The sequence below is a fragment of the Talpa occidentalis genome, unplaced genomic scaffold, assembly GCF_014898055.3.
Source record: "Talpa occidentalis isolate TD23 unplaced genomic scaffold, MPIMG_talOcc4v2.1 talOcc4.5, whole genome shotgun sequence".
Taxonomy (NCBI): Eukaryota; Metazoa; Chordata; class Mammalia; order Eulipotyphla; family Talpidae; genus Talpa; species Talpa occidentalis.
Genome location: NW_023604861.1, coordinates 59,954,572 through 59,970,629, shown reverse-complemented (window position 1 = coordinate 59,970,629; position 16,058 = coordinate 59,954,572). Strand labels below are relative to the sequence as shown.

The window sequence follows — 16,058 nt, the reverse complement described above, 5'->3', positions numbered from 1 at the left end:
CCCCCACTTATTATATCATTCTGTGATATTTATATCTACAACAATATTGGTTGTTGTAGATATGATACAGAATAGCCACAGAAAGTCATTACATCATACAGACACATTGTATAATTATTATTTAGCAATTTCTTATATTTTACTAATACTTTATTGTAGGATATTTGAATTGATTCCCTTTTTCTATTATTTCATTAACAATGATGCAATAATCAACAAAATAATATATACAAATGTGTATACATGGACACAGCAGTGGTAACACTCTAACCAGAATTCCAGTGCTCTAATCTTGGCTATGGTTCTAAACCATCCTTCTCCCACCTAGATCCCTACTTCCTAAATGTGGTTTCTTAAGATTTCTGTTAGATCCATGAGATATCTGATATCCTTCCAATAAATTCCTTCAATATCATTGTTTGTAACCAAGAATTCCAATAGAACACATATATGTTAGGAAGTAGGAAACAAAACTTTTGGTATGAATTTTAATAAGACTTAGACATTTTCTGTTTTTAGTAGGGATGCCTCAACTCCCAGTGTGGCCAGGCTAAGTTTGAAGGGAACTTTTCTCCTCTCAGGGCAAGAATAAAGTAAGTTAAATCAAAGCCCATCAGCCTCTAAAGCAAATACTGAAGGTTGACAAAGCAATCAAAGATAAAGTATGTGAAGATCACACTGTGATTCTCAGTAGGTGGTGTCAGGTGCAAAAAAGAGCAATGGAAAAACATAGTCTCTTATCCCTTTACAAAACTCAAGAATAAAAATATAAAGATGCACTAAGTTTTTCATTAATAAGTAGCTCTAAAAAAGGTTTAAATGTGAAATGTATTTAAAAGTTTATATAGCCTGGAGGTGGGTATGTAAGTTATTGGATAGTTTGGCAAGACAAGCAATCTTTTGCTTACTGCCTTGGTGATCCAGGGCATAGTATGTGATCTCTCTAAGATTCTGTGTTCTTATCTTTCAATGGGGACAACACCATTTCCCACACTGAGCTGTGAAGATTAATGGTATGTAAAGTACCTTGTACAGTGACTTGTTTTATAAATAAGGTACTCTATTATGTTTAGCTGCTATTATAAAAAGTTTCTGACACAGTGGATTATGATGGTGGACTACAGGTGCTTTGTTGATGGGTGCACTACACTCTCTGCCCCGGGGGGAGATTCTATACTTAGGAAAAACTAACAATTACATAAACCAATGGTACTTCAATTTAAAAAAATTAATACAAAAAATTAAAAGCTACACAACATAGGCAACAAATTACTTCATGAAAAAGAAAGACATAGTAGTTGAAATATGATTTTTGTCTTATTTAAATATCCTAGACACTTTACGCCTGGAACCAGGTTTTTCGTTTTTTAAAAAAAAATTATTCTTTGAATGTTTAATGCTCAATGTTAAAATATTAAGAATTAAAACAGGCTTTTTTTTAAAAAGGATAAATGCACTTGTATAATTGTGTTTTTTCTACATATAGTTTTGCACTAAGGAAAAGATACACAACTGTAGGAAGTTCAACTAAATACTCCTTGACATCACAACAGAGTATAAATTATAATACAATATCACATATATTTCATGATATTTGTCCATTACCTATTATTCTGCTCAGTTCTCATTCTATTAGCTAATCCTAATGCTAATCGTACTAAAATTATAAACATTTTCAGGACTTTCATGTTAACATGGTATTTAAGTCAGCATTTCCTGATTCATTGTCTCCCAGCTTTTCATTTGCCTATTGGTTTATTAATTCACTCGTTGAAAAATCTGTATAAGCACTAAGCACAGGCATCTTGCTAAGTACTAGGGATCAAGTCTAGCCCAGAAAAATAATTCCTGCTCTTCTATGTGGAGATAGCAAATGTTTCAGAGGCAATGAGATTAAAACAAAGGATGTAACACACCTTAAAATGCCTCATAATACATTAGTCTTTTTTTTTTTTAAAGATTTATTTATTTATTTATACAAGCATTGGGTACAGTTAGAAGCGCAGGAGGGTGAGAGAATCCACCAGAGCCAGAGTGGGGAACAGAGCAGGCGGAGTGACGAAGTACACTGCTGAGGGGAGCAGCGGGCGTGGCAGGAGAGGTCTGTGCACCATGTGGGACCCTAGCCGGGGGCCGGGGATCGAACCGGGCCCAGCGCTCAACCGCTGCGCCACCAGGGGAGGCCCTACATTATCTTTTTTAAAATTCATAATGTTCATATTTTAAATATACATATTTTAAATGTACCTATTTATCATAATAACTATTACATTAAACTAGCTTAAAGTTTTAAAATTTGATAGCATCACTCTTCTTTAATTCTGGGGCCCATGTATTAAAGGAAATCAAAACTCATGCTATATTCTCAAACAGCATAGTTACAACCTTCAGAAAATCTTCAGATGTCTTACAAATTAAGGTGAAACTATTTTCTTCAGTTGGCCAACTTGACTCCACCCCTAAGGTCCCCATACCACCCTCAAACATGAAATTGGTGTTCCTACTTTGTGGGTAACCATGCTGGTCACTGCATATGCATCCACCTCAGTCATATCATTTAACCTCCCAGCCATTCAATAATGAACCAATGGCACTCAAAACACAAGGTATTTATCACTAATCTAATCCTGAATTTATCATTTATCTAATCCTATCACCATCTAATCCTGAATTGTAAGTGATCTAAATGATTCAGAAGTTCTCATCCTTGTCTCAATTATTTATCAGTAAAATAAGGCAATTTTTATTATTTTTATTTTTTTTTTAAATAGAGGCATGTTTTATTTATTTGTTTGTTTGTTTTGTTTATACATGCACTGGGTACAGTCAGAAGCGCGGGAGGGTGAGAGAATTCACCAGAGCCAGAGCGGAGAGCAGAGCAGGCAGAAGGACCGAAGTACACTGCTGAGGGGAGCAGCGGGCGGCAGGAGAGGTCTGCGCGCCATGTGGGACCCTCCTCTGGTGGCCAGGGAGCAGCCGGGGATCGAACCGGCACCGCAGAGGCCGCGGGCAGCTTTGCAACCCAGCGCTCAACCGCTGCGCCACCGGGGAGGCCCAAAATAAGGCAATTTTTAAAGAAAGAACATCACATTTTAAAATTACACAGGCCCTAAGCTATCAATTTTAGGTTATTCACTGATGGCCCACAGCCATTCTGCAATCTTTATAACTTTTTTTTTTTTAAAAAGTTAAAAGAAATAAACATTCTTCTCTCAAAGCACATTCCTACAAAATGACCTTAACAACAGAAAGATAAAAATCAAGTTGTTTTTGGACTTCCATAAAACATAAGACCATGGAGAAATCTAGATAGAGTTCTAAGAGGGAAAATCGATAACCTCATGATGAAATCCCTAGCCAACATATTTATGTGTGACCAGATCATGCACACTTACTAAAAATTTTATTAAAAAGATGAGATGGAATCAAGGCCACAGGAGTTTAACAAAATATATGCTAAAAATCAAAATGATTCTTTAAAGAAAATCTTAATATTGTTTACAGAACATGTAGGAGGGTGGGAGCCTATAATTCATTCATGTAGAAATGAAAATAAGAATTCAACTAAAGTTGAAGAGGGCACTGCCATGAAAACCTCCAAGAAAAGAATGGAAATAAGAGGAATGAAAATAATAATAATAGTGGAATATTAAAGACCTGAATCAAAAGAGAAAATGTCTGGCAGCTATTTGGTCCCTGATTCTTCTGATAATAGACTTGTCCACTTACCCAACCCCATCCCACCCACACAGGGGGAATATGACAAAGGAGTGGCCAGAGTATTCCATCACCTGTCCTGGCTATAGCAATTGGTTGGCAAATGGATAGTGATTCAGTCAAGCTAATCTAAATGCTTCACAGCACTTTTTCCCCTGGGTATTTTAATTTAGATAAAAAAAAGAAAAGAGAACTGTTTGACAAGTTCTGTATATTTTCCATCTTAAAAAATAAAAAGCAACTAAAGCAACAACCCCTTTGATAAAACACCCTAGAACCCCCTCATTCATCATTTATTCTTCCTTTGTGTTTCCATACTTTTGAGACAATATATACCACACCACTGTGCATGTTTTAAAGATTTAGAGAAATGTGGTCATAATGATCATTTCCTTTTTTCCCCTTAAAACCATGTTTATGAGATTTATTTGTGCTACTGCACACACCTCTAGTTGATCATCTTACTTGCTGTATAGCATTCTCACTGTATAGCCAAACCATAATTTATTTACCACTTCTCCAGGTTCTAATTGTTTACTATACAACTGTGATTGTAATACAAATTCTTGTGCATGTCATTAGTTGTTAACAACTAATACTCACTGCAGTGTATGAGTTGTAGTTGTGCTCTACCCTTGCCAACAGTTTACACTGTCAGAATTTAAAATTTTTGCCATTATGACAGTCGTAAAAGGTTATTCATTTACTATTTTAATTTACATTTCCCAAATTACTAATGAGTACTTTTTCATAAACTGATTGGCCTTTAAGCTTTTTCTGTGAATTTCCGATTTCTATGCTTTGCCCATTTCTTTAGATAGTTGGAGAAAGCAATATTTGCTAACCAATGCTATTTAATATAGTCTCTTGCTTATAAACAAAAGTCAATGGCATTAGAGGAAAATTAAGAAAAATAAAAGAGAAATATTAAGAGAGTAAACTCCTAGAGGGAAGAGGTAAGGCATTAAAACAAGAAGCTAGAAAAACTAATTTCTCCCCCAAAATATGACACATTATTATATACATAAAATAAGAACCAGCTGCTATGAAAAAGAAACAGTGGACAAGAAAACATTCTTGTAACTAAAGGCATGCATAACTAAATATAAAATGCTGGACTGAGAGGACTGTATAGAATTGAAAAACAAATTAGTAATTTGAAGAACAAGCCATGGAAATCTCCTGGAACAGAGAGTGAAAAACAAACAAGAACCAATTCAGAGCCAATATTGACTGAATAGGAGTTTTTTTTTTTTTTTTTTTAATACAGGCTTTTTTTTACTTGTTTGTTTGTTTGTTTGTTTGTTTATACATGCACTGCGTACAGTCAGAAGCGCAGGAGGGTGAGAGAATTCACCAGAGCCAGAGCGGGGAGCAGAGCAGGCAGAAGGACTGAAGTACACTGCTGAGGGGAGCAGCAGGGCAGCAGGAGAGGTCTGCGCGCCATGTGGGACCCTCCTCTGGTGGCCAGGGAGCAGCCGGGGATCGAACCGGCGCCGCAGAGGCCGTGGGCAGCTTCGCAACCCAGCACTCAACCGCTGCGCCACCGGGGAGGCCCTGAATAGGAGTTCTTTAAAAAACAGATGACTGACATAGAGAATGAATATAGAAAGAAAAAATGGAAACAAACTCACGAAGTGGAACAAAGGCACATGTCTTCAGATTTAATTAAACTAATGGTTATCATACTGGGGAAATGCATAAGGCCCACTCCAGGATACATTCTAAAATTTCTGAACTGTAAGACTAAAGAGAAATCCTATACACTTCCACAAAGGGGAAAAAAATCTATAGTAGCACCGAAGAATCATGTTCAATGAGTGGAATCAGGATTTATAATTTTAGTTCAAATGCTAAGAAATAGTGAAACACTATTTACATAGTTTCCAAGGAAAAAACATTTCCTTACTCAAACTATTACATATGTGTGAGGGCAAAATAAAATGACCTAACATGGAGAAGGAGTAGAGGAAGAGAAAGGAAGAGAGAAGAGAAACAGGATAACCAGGCAATAGTGTAAAGATATGGAGTTGACATTAACATATACTCACCAAACGAAGGAGCACCAAAATATATCAGACAACTGTTGTCATCTCTGAAAACAGACATCAGAGAAAACACATATGTAGTGGGAGACTTCAACACACCACTATCAACAATGGATAGATCAACAAGACAAAAAATAAGTAAAGAAACTAAAGCTCTAAATAAGGACCTAGAGCATTTGGGCTTAACAGACATCTATAGAACACTAAACCCCAAAAAAACGGAGTACACATTTTTCTCAAGCGCACACGGATCATTCTCCAGGATCGATCACATACTGGGGCACAAGACAAACATCAACAGATACACCAAGATTGAAATCATACCAACCATCTTTTCTGACCATGAAGGCATCAAACTAGAAATAAACCATAAAAAGAAGGCAAGGAACTCTCCTACCTCATGGAGATTAAAAACCACACTACTGGAAGACCACTGGACTAATGAGGAGATCAAAGAAGAAATTAAAAAATTCTTTGAACTGAATGACAAGGAGGACACCAATATCCTAAATGTATGGGATGCAGCAAAAGCAGGAAAATAATAAGAGGAAAATATATAGCAATAGAAGCTCACATCAAGAAACAAGAAAGAACTCAAAGAAACAACTTAATCTCGAAGCTCAAAGATCTAGAAAAAGAACAACAAAAAAAACCCCAAAACCAGTAGAAGAAAAGAAATAATAAAAACCGAAGCAGAAATAAATGAAATTGAAACTAAAAAAAAATCCAAAAGATCAATGAAACCAAGAGCTGGTTCTTCGAAAAAATCAATAAAATAGACAAATCCATAGCCAGGCTCACAAAGGAAAGAAGGGAGAAAGCACAAATAAACAGGATCATAAATGAAAGAGGAGAAATCACAACGGACACAGCAGAAATCAAAAGAATAATCAGTAACTAATATGAACAGTTATATGGAAACAAGTTCAACAATCTAGAGGAGATGGACAAATTCCTACAACTCTACAATCACCCAAAGCTAGATAAAAAAGAAATAGAACACCTATACAGACCAATTACAAGCAGCGAAATTGAAATGGTAATCAAAAACCTCCCCAAAAACAAAAGCCCAGGACCTGATGGATTTAAAAATGAATTCTACCAAACATTCAGAGACGAATTAGTGCCTATCCTTCACAAACTCTTCCAAAAAATTGAGAAGGAAGGGACAATACCAACCACGTTCTATGAAGCCAACATTATTACACTAATACCAAAACCGAACAAGGACAACACAAAAAAGGAAAACTACAGGCCAATCTCCCTAATGAACACTGTTGCAAAAATCCTCAATAAAATTTTAGCTATCAGAATCCAACAATGCATCCATAAGATAATTCACCACGACCAAGTAGGATTCATTCCAGGGACACAAGGATGGTTTAACATCCGAAAATCAATCAACGTTATCCAACACATCAACAAAAAGAAATATAAAAACCATATGATAATATCAATAGATGCTGAGAAAGCTTTCGACAAAGTGCAACACCCATTCATGATAAAAGCCCTTGAAATTCTTGGGATACAAGGAACATACCTCAACATCATAAAGGCCATCTATGACAAGCCAACAGCCAGTATCATTCTCAATGGTGAAAAGCTCAAAGCAATTACATTAAGATCTGGAACAAGACAAGGATGTCCACTCTCACCACTGCTTTTCAATATAATACTGGAAGTCCTAGCCAGAGCAATAAGACAAGAGAAAGACATCCAAGGAATCCAAATAGGAAAAGAAGAAGTCAAACTATCACTATTTGCAGATGATATGATAATATACATAGAGAACCCCAAAAACTCCACAGAAAAACTAATTCAACTCATCAATCAGTTCAGTAAAGTGGCAGGATACAAAATCAACACGCAAAAGTCAGTAGCCTTCCTATACACAAACAATAAATCTGAAGAAGAAGAAATTAAAAAAAATTCCTTTTATTATCGAAACAAAAAAAAAAATCAAATATTTGGGAATAAATCTAACAAAAGAGGTAAAGGACCTATACAAAGAAAACTATAAAACACTATTAAAAGAAATAGAAGAAGACACAAAGAAATGGAAAGACATCCCCTGCTCATGGATTGGAAGAATAAACATTATTAAAATGGCCATCCTACCAAAAGCAATATACAGATTCAATGCTATTCCAATCAAAATTTCAATGTCATTCTTCAAAAAAAATAGAACAATTATTGATGAAATTCATATGGAATCACAAAAAACCAAAGCTCTCCTGAAAAAAAAAAAGAAGGGAATGGAGGCATCACACTTCCAGACTTCAAACTATACTACAAAGCCATAATCATCAAAACTGCATGGTATTGGAACAAGAACAGACACACAGACCAATGGAATCGAATAGAAAATCCAGAAATAAACCCACAGATTTATGGTCAACTAATCTTTGACAAAGGAGCAAAGACTATGCATTGGAGCAAAGAAAGTTTGTTCAATAAATGGTGCTGGGAAAACTGGGTCGCTACATGCAAAAGAATGAAGCTTCACCACTACCTCACACCATACACAAAAATCAACTCAAAATGGATTAAAGAACTAGACATAAGACCTGAAACCATAAAATACATAGAAGGAAATATAGGCGAAACACTACATGATATGCACATCAAAGACTTCTTTACAGACACATCACCCAAAGCAGTGATAGTGAAGGCAAAGATAAACAGCCGGGACTACATCAAATTAAAGAGCTTCTGCACAGCAAAAGAGACAATAACAAAAACAAAGAGAAACCCCACCGACTGGGAGAACATTTTTGCACCCAACACTAATGATAAAGGACTGATCACAAAAATCTGCAAAGAGCTGATGAGACTCAACAACAACAAAGAAAATAATCCAGTCAAAAAATGGGCAGAAGAGCTAAAAAGAAACTTCTCTGAAGAGGAAATGCAAATGGCCAACAGACATATGAAAAAATGTTCAACATCACTTGTCATCAGGGAAATGCAAATCAAAACTACCATGAGATACCATCTTACACCAGTGAGAATGGCACATATTAAAAAAACTAGCAACAACAAATGTTGGCGAGGGTGTGGAGAAAAAGGAACTCTTCTGTACTTTTGGTGGGAGTGCAAACTGGTCCAACCACTATGGAGAGCTGTGTGGAGATTTCTGGACCTACTAAACATAGAGCTTCCATATGATCCAGCAATTTCACTCCTAGGTATTTACCCAAAGGACACAGAAACATCAATTCCAAAGAACACCTGCACCCCTATGTTTATAGCAGCACTGTTTACAATAGCTAAGCTTTGGAAACAGCCCAAATGCCCAAAAATAGATGACTGGATCAAGAAGATGTGGTACATATATACCATGGGATATTACTCAGCATTCAAAAAAGCTAAACTCATGCAATTTGCAGCAACATGGATGGCGCTGGAAGGGATCATGCTCAGCGAAATAAGCCAGAAAGAAAAAGAAAAATATCGGATGGTCTCACTCATAGCAGGAATCTAGAAAACTTAAATAAGGGACCAGGAAAATGAATAATTGTAAGAAAGTGAAAATCAAAATCAACAAAAAACTATGAACCAGAGACACTTTTTGGGGGGTGGGGGGCGGGAGGGGAGGGATTGGGGTCAGAATGGGGGGTTGCAATTGTATGGGGAATATAAAAATAAAATTTATTATTTAAAATAAATAAATAAATAAATGCACAGTGGTACTGTAAACTACTTAGTTAAAAAAAAAGAAAGATATGGAGTTGAGCAAAAAATAAATAAATAAAATTTTTCGGTAAGTCCAAATGAATGCTGAAATGTGTCTGTGAAGCTTAATAAATTTGTTCAAAAGTGTTCCTAAAGTATTAATATTTTGAGAGGCAAAATATAACAAAAACTACTAACAATAATCTGGAAAGCACAACTAAATTTCTTTTATAGACTCTTCTTTTAAGGAAAAAGATAGAGGTGCTTATTAAATCACAATAAAATTTGAATATATTTTCCTATATTTAACCACCTTGTCAAATTAGTTTAAGTTCTGGGGCTTTCTAAAATTATATCATCCATAAATTAAGGCAATTCTGTATCTTGTATTTATTATAAATTAAATCTTAAGCACTATAATAACAGAAGTAGGACTTTCAAACACCAGATGGTGAAAAAAAAAAGAACAAAAATAATTTGACAGAATCAGCAACAATCAGGAATGGAAAAGAAAAGGAAAAAAATAAACAGTATAGAATATAAAACAATACAGAAAAATGAAAACAAACATTAGTAATGAATGCATACTAATGTATCAAATACTACTACTAAAAACCAGAATTCAAACTGGGCAACATGCACACACATACATGCAAGCATGCACACAGATATAATTGAACTACAAACTTTAAAAGGGACATAACTAAAACAAAATGTCACAAAAACGTTAGAAATAAAGAGATTATTATATAACAAGTAATATTAAAACATGAATACAGAATTCAACATAATTGTTAGATATTACATACATAAACATAAATACTACACACATGTGGTATAGATATGTACATCTGTTATTGTGCACAGAACATATAAACTACATATATGTAATACATAGTAAATATGTTAATTACCTTTATAAATGAAATTCTTTTATATGTTGGGTAAAATAAAGACTATATTACATATCTATTTTTACTTTTTGACCTTGATTTTATATAACGAGAAGTCATTCCTAGAAATAGAGGAACAGAGAAATATGGTAGAGAATTTAAGGAAAAATTTAAAAATTTAGACTATTTACTGAGAGAAATGGAAATAGGAGAAATGGAAATAGAGAAGTGATCTAAATTCTTTTCAGGTTAAATATGTTCAATGTAGATTCTAGCATAATTCCTGTCAATAAATAAAAGGCTATACATACAGAATAATATCAAATCAGAGTATTTGTTACTAAGAAATTGGGTAAGATAATTATTGAGATAAAACAAAAATTACCGCGTCTCCCAAAAATTAAGGGGCTAAGCACAACACTGTGAAGCTATCCGCAGCCACTGCAGCACGAGTTTGATCCCTGGCCGGCCAGGGAGCTACCCACATGGCACAGCAGACCTCTCCTGTCTCACCTGCTGCTCCCCTCATCAGTGTATTTCAGTCAATCAGCCACTCTGTCTCCAGTGAATCCTCTCACCCCCCACACCTCTGCCTGTACCCTAGTTCTTGTATTCATAAATAAATAAATCTTTAAAAAAATAAGCACATAACATCTTCACTGAAACAGTAAACAGATTTCAGGAGAAAACCTATATAACTAACAGAAAAAGACATCAATATAAAATCAATCTTTTTTAATAGAAAGACTGACTACTACTAACATGTACATTATTTCTATAGTCCATGGTTTGATACAATTCCAATCACAAATTCAAAAAAGTGTTTGTGAACTAAATTAAGCAAGAATGCCAAGAAAGAAAGGATAATTTTTTTTCTAAATTTATTTATTTATTTTCTTACATTGTCGTTCATTTTTGTATAGTATATGATTTATCCCCTCAGGTGTAGTCTCCGTAGTTCTCCCACCACCATCACCAGTGAACCATCACTAGTTCCTTGCGCTCTTCCCTTCCCTGTTTTGACTCCTTTTCCTCCCACTCCTCTGCTGTCTGCCTCTGATCTATAGTCAGTCTGCAAGTTTTGTCTTCTTTTTTGACATTTCGTTTGGTTTCTTTATATTCCACATTTAGGTGAAAACATCCAGTACTTATCTTTCCTTCTTATTTCATTTAGCATAAAAAAGAATTAATTGGAGCCTCCCTGGTGGTGTAAGGGGTTAAGCACAGCACTGTGAAGCTATCTGCAGCTCTGCAGCGCTAGTTTGATCCCGGGCCTGCCAGGGAGCTACCCACATGGCACAGCAGACCTCTCCTGTCTTGCCCGCTGCTCCCCTCAGCAGTGTATTCTGGTCAGTCTTCCTGTTCTGTCCCCCACTCTGTCTCTGGTAAATCCCCTCACCCCCCATACCTCTGGCTTGTAATCCAGTTCTTGTATGCATAAATCTTAAAAAAAAAAAAAGAGGATAAATTTTTTAAAGGAATATTACTTAGGAGGGAATACTACAAGTGTTATAAAGGTGCCTCCCTGGTTACCTCCGTGCTACCACTGCTGCGGCCTGAGTTTGATCCTAGGCCAGGGAGCAAACCCACATGTGGCGTGGCAGACCTTTCCTGTCATGTCCGGTGGCTGCTTCCCTTAGCAGTATATTTCAGTTAAATACACATGTCCTGCTCCCCACTGTCTCTGGTGAATCCTCTCACCCACCCCTCCCCACACCTCTGACTTACATCCACTACGTGCAAAACAGCAGCACAAGAAAAACAGATCAATGGAGGCAGCAGCTCTTCTGCCTGCCTGTGACTATGCCTGTGCAAGCAACAGAGGCAGTTCTCCTCCCAAGACTGTGACTATGCAGGTCTCTTTTAACAAACCTGTCCCTTTCAGGGGCAGCTGCTTCTGCTAGCTTGTGTCTATGCCAGCATACTTTACTGCTCTTCCCTTTTTATAATAAACCTGCCTTTTTGAATATTAAAAAAGAAAAATGAAAAACAGATCAATGGAATAACAGAGTCCAAATATAGGTGTTAATATAAAGTGACTTTAACATTTCTGGTTATAAACAATTTCTCCAATTTTAGAAATTATGGAAGTGATGAAATAAATCTCAAAGAAAAATAGTCTTATAAATATGCTGTAAATCTGATAAATCTTTTTGAAAAAATTAAATACAAGATTATAGGCAAAGGAAAATAAGGAAATTGTTATATGAATATGAAACAGAAGGCTAATATCATTATAAAAGTTCAAGATGAATAGGAAAACCATTAAAAAATAATTTATATAGCTAGTGGGAAACCACAAAGGAGGAAATACAGTTAAACACATGGTAAAAAAAAAAAAAATGCATCCTCAAAGTGCAAGGCTATTTTGGGCATCATATAATTAATATTCTTGTTACTGTTTTTACAAATTTCTATTTTGTCAATGGTAAGATGCAAAAGGTTACTTCTTTATTCATTTGTAGGAATATAACTGGTACAGAAATTTTGAAATCTGGATCCAGAATCATTAAATGTTCACCAACCTGTGATTGAGTAGTAATTCCACTTCTGGTAATTAATCCTAAGAAAATAAAGAATTATCTTGTTATCTTCACAACTTTTCTTTCCACATCTTAAACATCACTTAATAATTTAGATGTCTTATAATTGTTGGAACCTTACACTAACAGATTTTTTTCTTTCTTACTGGTACATGAAAGTATATTACCTTACAACCAATGATTTCACAGATTTAATGAAATACATTTCATGGCCATGAAAATATTTACAAAGAGTGTAAAATAAATTGAAAATGCTATTCAAAACAGTATCCCATATTATAGAGCACAACTACAACTATGTAAAAGCAAACAAACAAATACACAAACCTATGTGTAGAAAAATAATTTTTAAAAGTTAATGGTGATTGCCTCTAGATAGTTGGCTTATGGAGGTTTAATTTCTTCTTCCTTCAAATTTTCTGTTTTTTTCCAAACTTTAATAGGTCATGCAAATGCTTTTATAATGGGAACAGCTGATAAACAATAGTTTCAATGACTAAACAACCATTTTTTAAAGTTCAATTTGTGAAATATTTGTTCATCATGTTTTTCAAAGTATTAGTGAAACAAATACGATTTCTGTTACTCTGGCTATGAAGTTTCATAAAGAGTAGTACTTGGCTCTAATTCTGGAAAGAAAGCCAAGAAAGATTATTCAGTTCTGTTCCCAGGGAGTTCCGGCCCTGTAGATTTTGTAGTATGTTTTGGCAGCATTATATGTCCAAATACACAGTAAAATATTTCATATTTCTAACTTACATGTGAAGGACATTAAAGATGGTCCAATGTTAATCACCTGAGTGAGTCATATAAAATATATCCAGTGACATATGTGAAGAGGGTTTGAAAGGAGAAGTTGGGATCAGAGCTCATTTAGGGCATGAAATGCCATCATCATAGTTGCTTTAAATATTCTGAAGGGCCTCCCTGGTGGCGCAGGTGGTTGAGCGCCACACTGTGAAGCTGTCTGCAGCCTCTGCAGTGCGGGTTCAATCCCGGCCGGCCAGCGAGAATCCCACATGGCAAAGCAGACCTCTCCTGTCTCGCCCGCTGCTCCCCTCAGCAGTGTATTTCTTCAGTCTGTCTTTTCTGTCTCTGGTGAATCCTCTTACCCTCCCACGCATCTGGCCTGTACCCCAGTTCTTGTATAAAAATAAATAAATCTTTTAAAAATAAATAAATAACTATTTTAAAGAAGAATAATGTCCACTTGTAGGTGACAAGAGTATTTACAGGTCTTTAGGTCTAGCCTCCAACTATACTATTCAATAATAGTTCTAATTTCAAAGGATCCCCATAGAAGTTTAAGGAAATAGTAAATTTATATCTAAAGCCAACAAAAATCTCATGATTTCCATAGGTGAAATCATAAAAAATATTAAACTGTCAACACACTATAAGAAAGTCAATTCAAGGATGAGTGTTCTTTTCTTTCACAAGCTTACTTTACAATCAAACATTGAATGAGAGGAATACCCTCCAGAATTCTTCCCTAGAGCTTGCTAATTTAAACTTAACCCACATATGCTTTTTGATAAAATAAAATAGAATAAACCTACCACTACATTAAAAATTCAGAAAATTTTAGGAGTTATCGTTTTTTTTATCTCTATTTCAAATAGGTATCAGACAGAACTAATATACAATCAAAAGTACACTCATGGCAAATAACCAGACCTGTAAAATTCCCTTTAAAAAAATCAATGGAATGGAGGTTACATGAGTGTTTACATTTGCCAGCAGTTATTGATCTGTTCTCTTAAATGGATTCATTTGATTGAATATAAATTTCAAAACTAAAAAAGTATACCTGTAAGTTCTACTGTATTTGCTGTACCCAAAGAGCCTTGTCCATTTTACCCACTCCTTGAAAAATCATAATTTGGAGTTGCCTTTATGGAGATTAAAAAAATCACAAACCGTATTACTATAGTTATCTGTATTATGACACCAAATACCAAATTACAAAGCACATGTATGTTAAAGTATACAATCAATATATTGTTTTTCAACAATTCCATTTAAAAAAATATACCCTAATTATAATTAGAAGTCATATAATTAAATTTTGACTTTGAGACTATGCATTGGAGCAAAGAAAGTTTGTTCAATAAATGGTGCTGGGAAAACTGGGTCGCTACATGCAAAAGAATGAAGCTTGACCACTACCTCACACCATACACAAAAATCAACTCAAAATGGATTAAAGAACTAGACATAAGACCTGAAACCATAAAATACATAGAAGGAAATATAGGCGAAACACTACGGGATTTGCACATCAAAGACATCTTTACAGACACATCACCCAAAGCAGTGATAGTGAAGACAAAGATAAACAGCTGGGACTACATCAAATTAAAGAGCTTCTGCACAGCAAAAGAGACAATAACAAAAACAAAGAGAAACCCCACCAACTGGGAGAACATTTTTGCACCCAACACTAATGATAAAGGACTGATCACAAAAATCTGCAAAGAGCTGATGAGACTCAGCAACAACAAAGAAAATAATCCAGTCAAAAAATGGGCAGAAGAGCTAAAAAGAAACTTCTCTGAAGAGGAAATGCAAATGGCCAACAGACATATGAAAAAATGTTCAACATCACTTGTAATCAGGGAAATGCAAATCAAAACTACCATGAGATACCATCTTACACCAGTGAGAATGGCACATATTAAAAAAACTAGCAACAACAAATGTTGGCGAGGATGTGGAGAAAAAGGAACTCTTGTGCACTGTTGGTGGGAGTGCAAACTGGTCCAACCACTATGGAGAGCTGTGTGGAGATTTCTGGACCTACTAAACATAGAGCTTCCATATGATCCAGCAATTCCACTCCTAGGTATTTACCCAAAGGACTCAGAAACATCAATTCCAAAGAGCACCTGCACTCCTATGTTTATAGCAGCACTGTTTACAATAGCTAAGCTTTGGAAACAGCCCAAATGCCCAAAAATAGATGACTGGATCAAGAAGATGTGGTACATATATACCATGGAATATTACTCAGCATTCAAAAAAGATAAACACATGCAATTTGCAGCAACATGGATGGCACTGGAAGGGATCATGCTCAGCGAAATAAGCCAAAAAGAAAAAGAAAAATACCGGATGGTCTCACTCATAGCAGGAATCTAGAAAACTTAAATAAGGGACCAGAAAAATGAATATAAGAAAAT

The 16,058-nt window shown here is 35.4% G+C and overlaps 1 protein-coding gene across 8 annotated transcripts in view; it reads right to left on the bottom strand.

Moving 5' to 3' along the window:
* Nucleotides 1–16,058, bottom strand: part of CAB39L (calcium binding protein 39 like) — a 101,930-nt gene that overhangs the window by 51,297 nt on the left and 34,575 nt on the right. For 4 of the 8 annotated variants that reach the window (XM_054701294.1, XM_054701290.1, XM_054701292.1 and 1 more), the window contains one exon: nucleotides 12,859–12,896. The exons of 2 other annotated variants lie outside the window; for them this stretch is intronic. The gene's annotated coding sequence lies outside the window, so the exon portion shown is untranslated. Of the gene's footprint in view, nucleotides 1–5,768; nucleotides 5,813–11,741; nucleotides 11,763–12,858; nucleotides 12,897–16,058 lie in introns of those variants that run through there. 2 more of the 8 variants (XM_054701295.1, XM_054701296.1) reach the window with 2 other exon arrangements.